We start from the raw sequence: 7,335 nt of genomic DNA on the forward strand, positions 1-7,335 counted from the left end.
CTACAAGAGACACTTTTATTCAGCAATCTCAGCTCCAAGTCAGCAACTGCAACAGTTTCCACAGTGTGCACCCTCTGGGGACTCCCTGTCTTCATCCTGCACCAGAGGGACCAAAGAAATCTCCCGTGGAGTGACGGAGTCACTCCTCTGCTCCAAGCAGGCACCTTCCAAGACAATAACTGGTAGCCTGGGACTCCTCTCACAGTGATGAGCGTGCTCTTAAGGACACAGAGGGTGGACATCATCGACATAGACTGTCCTGAGGTCCTGCTGACGCAATTTGGAGGAGGTAAGACCTTGCCTTTCCCAAGAGCGACGGTACCCCTGTGTACTGTATCTTCTTCACCTCCTGAAGCCTCTGTGCACTCTTTGCAAAATTCCTTTGTGCACGGCCTGGCCCAGGTCCCCAGCACTCCATCCTGTGATGCTCAACTCGCTGAGTTGTTCTCCGGCGACCTTCCTTTGTTGTGCTGCATCCACTGCATTTTGCATCTCCTTTGTCCCTGTGTCCTGGGACCGCTGGGGGTGCTGGCTGGCATCCTGAGGGCTCTATAAAGTGCTGAGAGCCCCCTCTTAGTTGAGGCCTCAGGTCCCTCCTGGGTCCATCCAGTGCCATTTTTGCGCAAAACGCACTTTTATCGTATCCAAGGCTTGTTGGCAACTTCCAACACGAAATCTCATCTTCAGCGATCTTCATGCCATGGGACATATTTTGCATCATGCAGGAACCCGCTGGCATCTTTCTAGGGTGCATTCCTGTAGTCTTCGACTAACCGGGGACTCTTCTTTTGCACCCTCTTCTGGGTTGGCAGGGGCTCCTGTCCTTCCTGGAACTTCTTTCAACTTCTGGACTTGGTCCCCTTCCTTTGCAGGTCTTCAGATCCCATAATCCAGCAGTTGTTCTTTGCAGACATAGTTGGCTGCTGCCAAATCCCCAAAACAAGGTGTAGTATGTCCTAAGGAAACTTGCAGTACTTTACTCCTGCTTTTCTGGTCTCTGGGTGGGGTAATGTACTTACCTTTACTGTATTCTTACTCTCCTAGCGATTCTGCACACACTACACTTGTCTAGGGGGGAATTCATGATTCGCATTCCACTTTCTTAGTATATGGTTTGTGTTGCCCCTAGACCTATTTTCTCCCATTGCATTCTATAGGATTTCCTAATGTTTGCATTGTTCTATGACTATTTACTTGTCTAATTTTGGTGTCTAGTGTATATATTGTGTATAATACTTACCTCCAGAAGGAGTATTGCCTCTAAGATATTTTTGGTACTGGGTCACCCAAATAAATACCCTTATTTTTGGTAACACTGAGTATTGTTGTTACTTGAGTGTAAGTACTGTGTAACTATAAGTGGTATTGTAAGAGCTTTGCATGTCTCCTAGTTCAGCCTAAGCTGCTCTGCTATAGCTACCTCTCTCAGCCTAAGCTGCTAGAACACTACTACATTTCACTAATAAGGGATAACTGGACCTGGTATAAGGTGTAAGTACCCAAGGTACCCACTACAAACCAGGCCAGCCTCCTACAATTAGAAGCATTGATGAGGGATGTGTTTTTAGAAGCATATAATAGAGGATTTTCATTAGAGGGACACATCATTGACTAATTGGTCGCACATTAGAAACATTGATGAGGGATGTGTTTTTAGAAGCATATAATAGATGGACACATTATTGACTAATTGGTCGCACATTAGAAACATTGATGAGGGATGAGTTTTTAGATTCATATAAAAATGGAGGATTTTAATTAGAGAGATGCATTATTGACGGATTGGTCATTTATTGGAATCACTGATTAAGTATTGGTTGCTTAAAGGATACATTAATAGAGGTCTGGTCATTCAATGGATCCATTAAGTAATGATTGGTTAATTACAAGACAGTCTGATTAGTGATTGTGTAGGAAAGTCACTCTCTTTGCATGGTTACCCCCACTCTTTGACCGCTGTCAGTGTGCTTAGACTGTTTTCACCAGAATCCTGCTAACCAGGACACCGATGATTGTGCTCTCTCCCTCTAAATGTGGTTGCCTTGGTACCATTTACACCCCAGAATTGGCATACTGATGTACCCCTGTAAGCTCCTAGTATATGATATGTAGGTACCCAGGGCATTGGGACACCAGGGTTTTCCCATGGGCTGCAGCATGTATTACGCCACCCGTGGGAGCCCATGCAAACTGTGTCTGCAGGCCTGCCATTGCGGCCTTCGTGAAAGAGTGCATGCACCCTTTCACCACAGGTCACTGTAAGTCACCCTTATGGTATGCCGTCCTAACCCAGAGGGAAGGGTGCAGGTCCCTGTGGGTGGGCACCCCTGCATGAGCAGAGGTGCCCCTATGATCTCCAGTTCCAATCCCCTGGACTTCGTAAGTGTGGGGAAGCCATTCGAGCTATGTACAGGCCATAGGTCACTACCTATGTCCAGCTACATCATGATAACTCTGAACCTAGACATGTTTGGTATCAAACGTGTTAGCATCATATCCCAATACTGATGTCAGTATTGGTGGAGTAGTTCCATGCACCCTGGGGGCTCCTTAGAGGACCCCTCAGTATTGCTCTGACCAGTCTTTAAAGTCTGTTGCCCTCTTGCTGCTTGACCAGCTCAAGCAGGGGAAGGAAGAACAAAGGATTTCCTGTGGGAGAGGAGTGCACCTCTTCTCCCTTGTAAATAGGTGTTACAAGGCTGTGGAGGGGTAGCCTCCCCACGCCACCGGCTTGCTTTGAAGGGCACATTTGGTGCCCTCCTTGCATAATCCGGTTTGCACCAGATTGCGCAAGGTTTGCCGGGTCCTTGCTCTGGTGCAAAACTAGAAAGAGCAAAGGGGAGTGACCACTCCCCTGTTCATCACCACCCCAGGGGTGGTACCCAGAGCTTCTCCAGGTGCCCACTTGATTCTGCCATCTTGAAACCAAGGTAGGCAGAGGCCCGTGGGAGCATCTGAGTGGTCAGGTTAGGCAGGTGATGTCAGTGACTCCCTCTGATAGGTGGTCACCTTGCAAAATGACCAAGCCCCTTTTTGGGCTATCTAGAGACTCGCTTGTGGGCGGGTCCCCAGATTTGGCATGCAAGACTCCACCAGGACTCTTCTGCAATGACCTCTTCTGCTCCTGGCCACCAGGACCACTGCTGGACTCCACAGGAACTGAACAAGACTGCAACACCTAGACTGCCTTGCCCTGCAACATTATTTACATGGCTCCTTTCAGCTTTGTAAATTTCCATCGCTGCGCTTTCTCTGGGGTCGGCGAAACTTCAGTTGCACCTACGAAGCAAGATTAGATATTTTCATTAGGAATCTCCTTTGGAGTGAAGGATTCACACCCCTGCATCTGGAGGCACCTAAGGCAACGACGTCTGGTTACTGAGATCTTCTGTCCTCCGGATCTGCGAACATTCTTCAACACAGTTGGTGGTTCTTAGGGGTCCTCTGGGTCCGCTTTGCCTTCTGTCCAACTTGGGAGACAGTGAGCCCTTGCCTGTTTCTCCAGGACAGAATTCCTTTGCACTGCAACTGCTGCAGCAACCTAGGCTTGTTAACTCAGGCTCCAAATAGCCGTGGCCACCAGCACTTTACCTCTGCAAGGACAGTCTCCTCTCTGCTGCTCCAGCGACTTGGGCCTTCTCTTCAGGTGTGCTTCCTGGGCTTCACTGCGATTTATTTTACCTACTGCCAGTGGGTTGCTTGGGGGGCTCCGACTGCTTCTGCTGGCTCTCGTGTCTTCTCAGGGTCAGCCTGGACTCCACTCTAAGGGTGGGGTCCCCAGTGCCTTGCTGGTCCTCTCCAGCCCTTCACATTTTCTTCAGCTCCAAATTGCATTTGCTTGTGCTTGTTGGTGGTCCTCCGGACCACTGACCCATCTGCAATTTGGCGACCATCAAGGGACATCTCTGAGGTGACTTCAGGAACTCCTCTGCAGCTCCTGGACTCCACAGCTGGCCTTCGCCTATCACTGTCATCCAGGATATTCACCCCCAGAAGGGTGGGCATTGCCTCCTGCCCCTCTTGGACACTCCTGTGTAGACTGGACTCTGCCCCCTTCTTCCACAGGTCCTCTTCTCTCGGAATCCACCACTGGGTTCCACCTGCCTTGTCCTGTTCTTGCCTTGTTCCAATTCTAAGTCCCCTTCTTACCCTATGCGACGATGAGGTAACTTACCTCTCCTGGTCGCTGGGGGTCTTCTAGATACTCACCTCTTGGGGTTCCATACTCTCTCAGCCCTTGGCTAACTACTCCACATCCTCTGGTGGGGGACCCATTCTCGCATTCCAATATTTTAGTATATGGTTTGGCCCCCATAGGGCCCTTGTTATTTCTTGCTATTCTTAATGTTTTTATGCTAATTCCTAGTACTTACCTGTGCATATTTAGTGTGTACTTACCTCCAGGGAGGGGGGCTGCTTATGAGTAATCTAATTTAGTGTTACTGTAATAAAGTACCTTTGTTTTTGTAACACTTTGGTTCTTTTGTGTGGGAGTACTGTGTGGCTATAGAGCCGTGCATGTCTCCTAGATAAGCCTTGGCTGCTCATCCACAGCTACCTCTGGAGAGCCTGGCTTCTAGGCACTGCCTACACTACACTAATAGGGGCTACCAGGACCTGGATAAGGTGATAAAACCCTAGGTGCCCTCCCCACACCAGGCCAGCTTCCTACAGATTGGTTGTTGGAAGGCTGCAGTGATGGATGATTAGATATTTTCATTAGGTGGACACATTATTGACTGATTGGTGATGTATTAGAAACACTGATTAAGTATTAGTTGTTAAAAGGATCCATTAATAGATGACTGGCCATTCAGCGGATAGCTTAAGTAATGATTGGTCAATTACAAGACACTCTGATTACTGATTGGTTGTTGGAAGACGGCGTTAATAGAGCACTAGTGATTGGATGGATTTTCATTATTTTTTTATCTGTATTTTCAGATTCAGATGGAATCCTTAATGAATGATTAGTCATTTATTAGAAGCACTGATTAGGGATGGTGCACTGACTCATATATGTTGTTGTTATTATTATTAGGAGAGGAGTATCAGGAATATTATTTATTGAACGCATGTACACAAAAGCTTCTTGACAGCTGGAAACAAGAAAATGGGAAATACAAATAGAAGATTATTTAAAACGTGTTTGAATGCTTCAAATTGGTCATTTATTTTTGACGGATCTTTTTTCCAGGTGGGAGGCGTGTGACGTACCTGCGGGTGCAACCTGTTGGCACGTCTGTCTTTTCTCAGCCCTGGCTGCCCGGAGAGTTTCCGGTCCAACATCTGGTGCTTCCGGGAATGAGCCCTGCCCAGGGCCGGTGCTCCTCGGAGTGTCCTCTAAAACGATGCTCCCGAACAAGTTATGTCAAAGACGGGGTGCTCCTCAGAGAGTGTTGTGTCCATCGGCAGCTGTTGCACGGTGATGCCCCCTGATAGATGACGAGTCCAGGGATCACAGCTCCTAGTAAAGGCTTCACTCCAACACTAGGCACGCCCAACAGGTGTGCGTCCAGCTGCCGTGTGCCCTGGAAGGCGGGCCTTTAAACACCCAGTGCCCCCTGGAAGGCGGGCCTTTAAATACCCAGTGCTCCCTGGAAGGTGGCCTTTAAACACACAGTGCCCTCTGGATAGTGGCCCTTTAAACACCCAGTGCCCCCTGGATAGTGGCCCTTTAAACACCCAATGCTCCCTGAAAGGTGGCCTTTTAAACACCCAGTGTTCCCTGGAAGGTGTCCTTTTAAACCCCAGTGTTCCCTGGAAGGTGGCCTTTTAAACCCCAGTGTTCCCTGGAAGGTGGCCTTTTAAACCCCAGTGCTCCCTGGATAGTGGCCCTTTAAACACCCAATGCTCCCTGAAAGGTGGCCTTTTAAACACCCAGTGTTCCCTAGAAGGTGGCCTTTTAAACCCCAGTGTTCCCTGGAAGGTGGCCTTTTAAACCCCAGTGCTCCCTGGATAGTGGCCCTTTAAACACCCAGTGCTCCCTGGAAGATGGCCTTTTAAACACCCAATGTTCCCTGGAAGATGGCCTTTAAACCCCAGTGTTCGCTGGAAGGTGGCTTTTTAAACCCCAGTACTCCCTGGATAGTGGCCCTTTAAACACCCAGTGCCCCCTGGAGAGTGGCCCTTTAAACACCCAGTGCTCCCTGGATGGTGGCCTTTTAAACACCCAATGTTCCCTGGAAGGTGACCTTTTAAACACCCAGTGTTCCCTGGAGGTGGCCTTTTCAATACCCAGTGCTACCTGGAAGGTGGCCTTTTAAATACACAGGGCTACCAGGAAGGTGGCATTTTAAACCTCAGTGCTCCCTGGAAAGTGCCCTTTTAAATACACAGTTCTACATGGAAGGTGGCCTTTTAAACACCCCGTGCTACCTGGAAGGTGGCCTTTTAAATACCCAGTACTCCCTGGAAGATGGCCTTTTAAACACTCCGTGCTACCTGGAAGGTGGCCTTTTAAATACCAAGTGCTCCCTGATAGGTGACTTGGTGGCCTTTTAAATACCCAGTGCTACCTGGAAGGCGGCCTTCTACACCCCAGTGCTACCTGGAAGGTGGCCTTCTAAACCCCAGTGCTACCTGGAAGGTGGCCTTTTAAATGTCCAGTACTCCCTTGAAGGTGGCCTATTAAATACACAGTGCTACCAGGAAGGTGGCCTTTTAAACCCCAGTGCTACCTGGAAGGTGGCCTTTAAAATACCCAGTGCTACCTGGAAGGTGGCCTTTTAAATACACAGTGCTCCCTGGAAGGTGGTCTTTTAAGTACCCAGTGCTCCCTGGAAGGTGGCCTTTTTAACACCTCGTGCTACCTGGAAGGTGGCCTTTAAAATACCCAGTGCTCCCTGGAAGGTGGCCTTTTAAACACCCAGTGCTCCCTGGAAGGTGGCCCTTTAAACACCCAGTGCTCACTGGAATGTGGCCCTTTAAACACCCAATGCTACCTGGAAGGTGGTCTTTTAAACACCCAGTGCTCCCTGGAAGGTGGCCTTTTAAACCCCAGTGCTCACTGGAATGTGGCCCTTTAAACACCCAGTGCTCCCTGGAAGGTGGTCTTTTTAACACCCAGTGTTACCGGGAAGTTGGCCTTTTAAACACCCAGTGCTCCCTGGAAGGTGGCTTTTTAAACACCCAGTGCTACCTGGAAGGTGGCCTTTAAAATACCCAGTGCTCACTGGAAGGTGACCTATAAAATACCCAGTGCTACCTGGAAGGTGGCCTTTAAAATACCCAGTGCTCCCTGGAAGGTGGCCTTTAAAATACCCAGTGCTACCTGGAAGGTGGCCTTTTAAACACCCAGTGCTCCCTGGAAGGTGGCCTTTTAAACACACAGTG

At 48.9% G+C, this 7,335-nt stretch overlaps 1 protein-coding gene across 1 annotated transcript in view; it reads right to left on the reverse strand.

Annotated features, from left to right (window-relative positions):
* Positions 1-5,853, reverse strand: part of MISP (mitotic spindle positioning) — a 204,657-nt gene extending 198,804 nt beyond the window's left edge. Inside the window, exon 1 of the mRNA XM_069216997.1 lies at positions 5,218-5,853. The gene's annotated coding sequence lies outside the window, so the exon portion shown is untranslated. The remainder of the gene's footprint in view (positions 1-5,217) is intronic.
* Between the last annotated feature and the right edge of the window lie 1,482 nt (positions 5,854-7,335).

This window comes from Pleurodeles waltl, chromosome 12 (assembly GCF_031143425.1).
Source record: "Pleurodeles waltl isolate 20211129_DDA chromosome 12, aPleWal1.hap1.20221129, whole genome shotgun sequence".
Classification (NCBI taxonomy): domain Eukaryota; kingdom Metazoa; phylum Chordata; class Amphibia; order Caudata; family Salamandridae; genus Pleurodeles; species Pleurodeles waltl.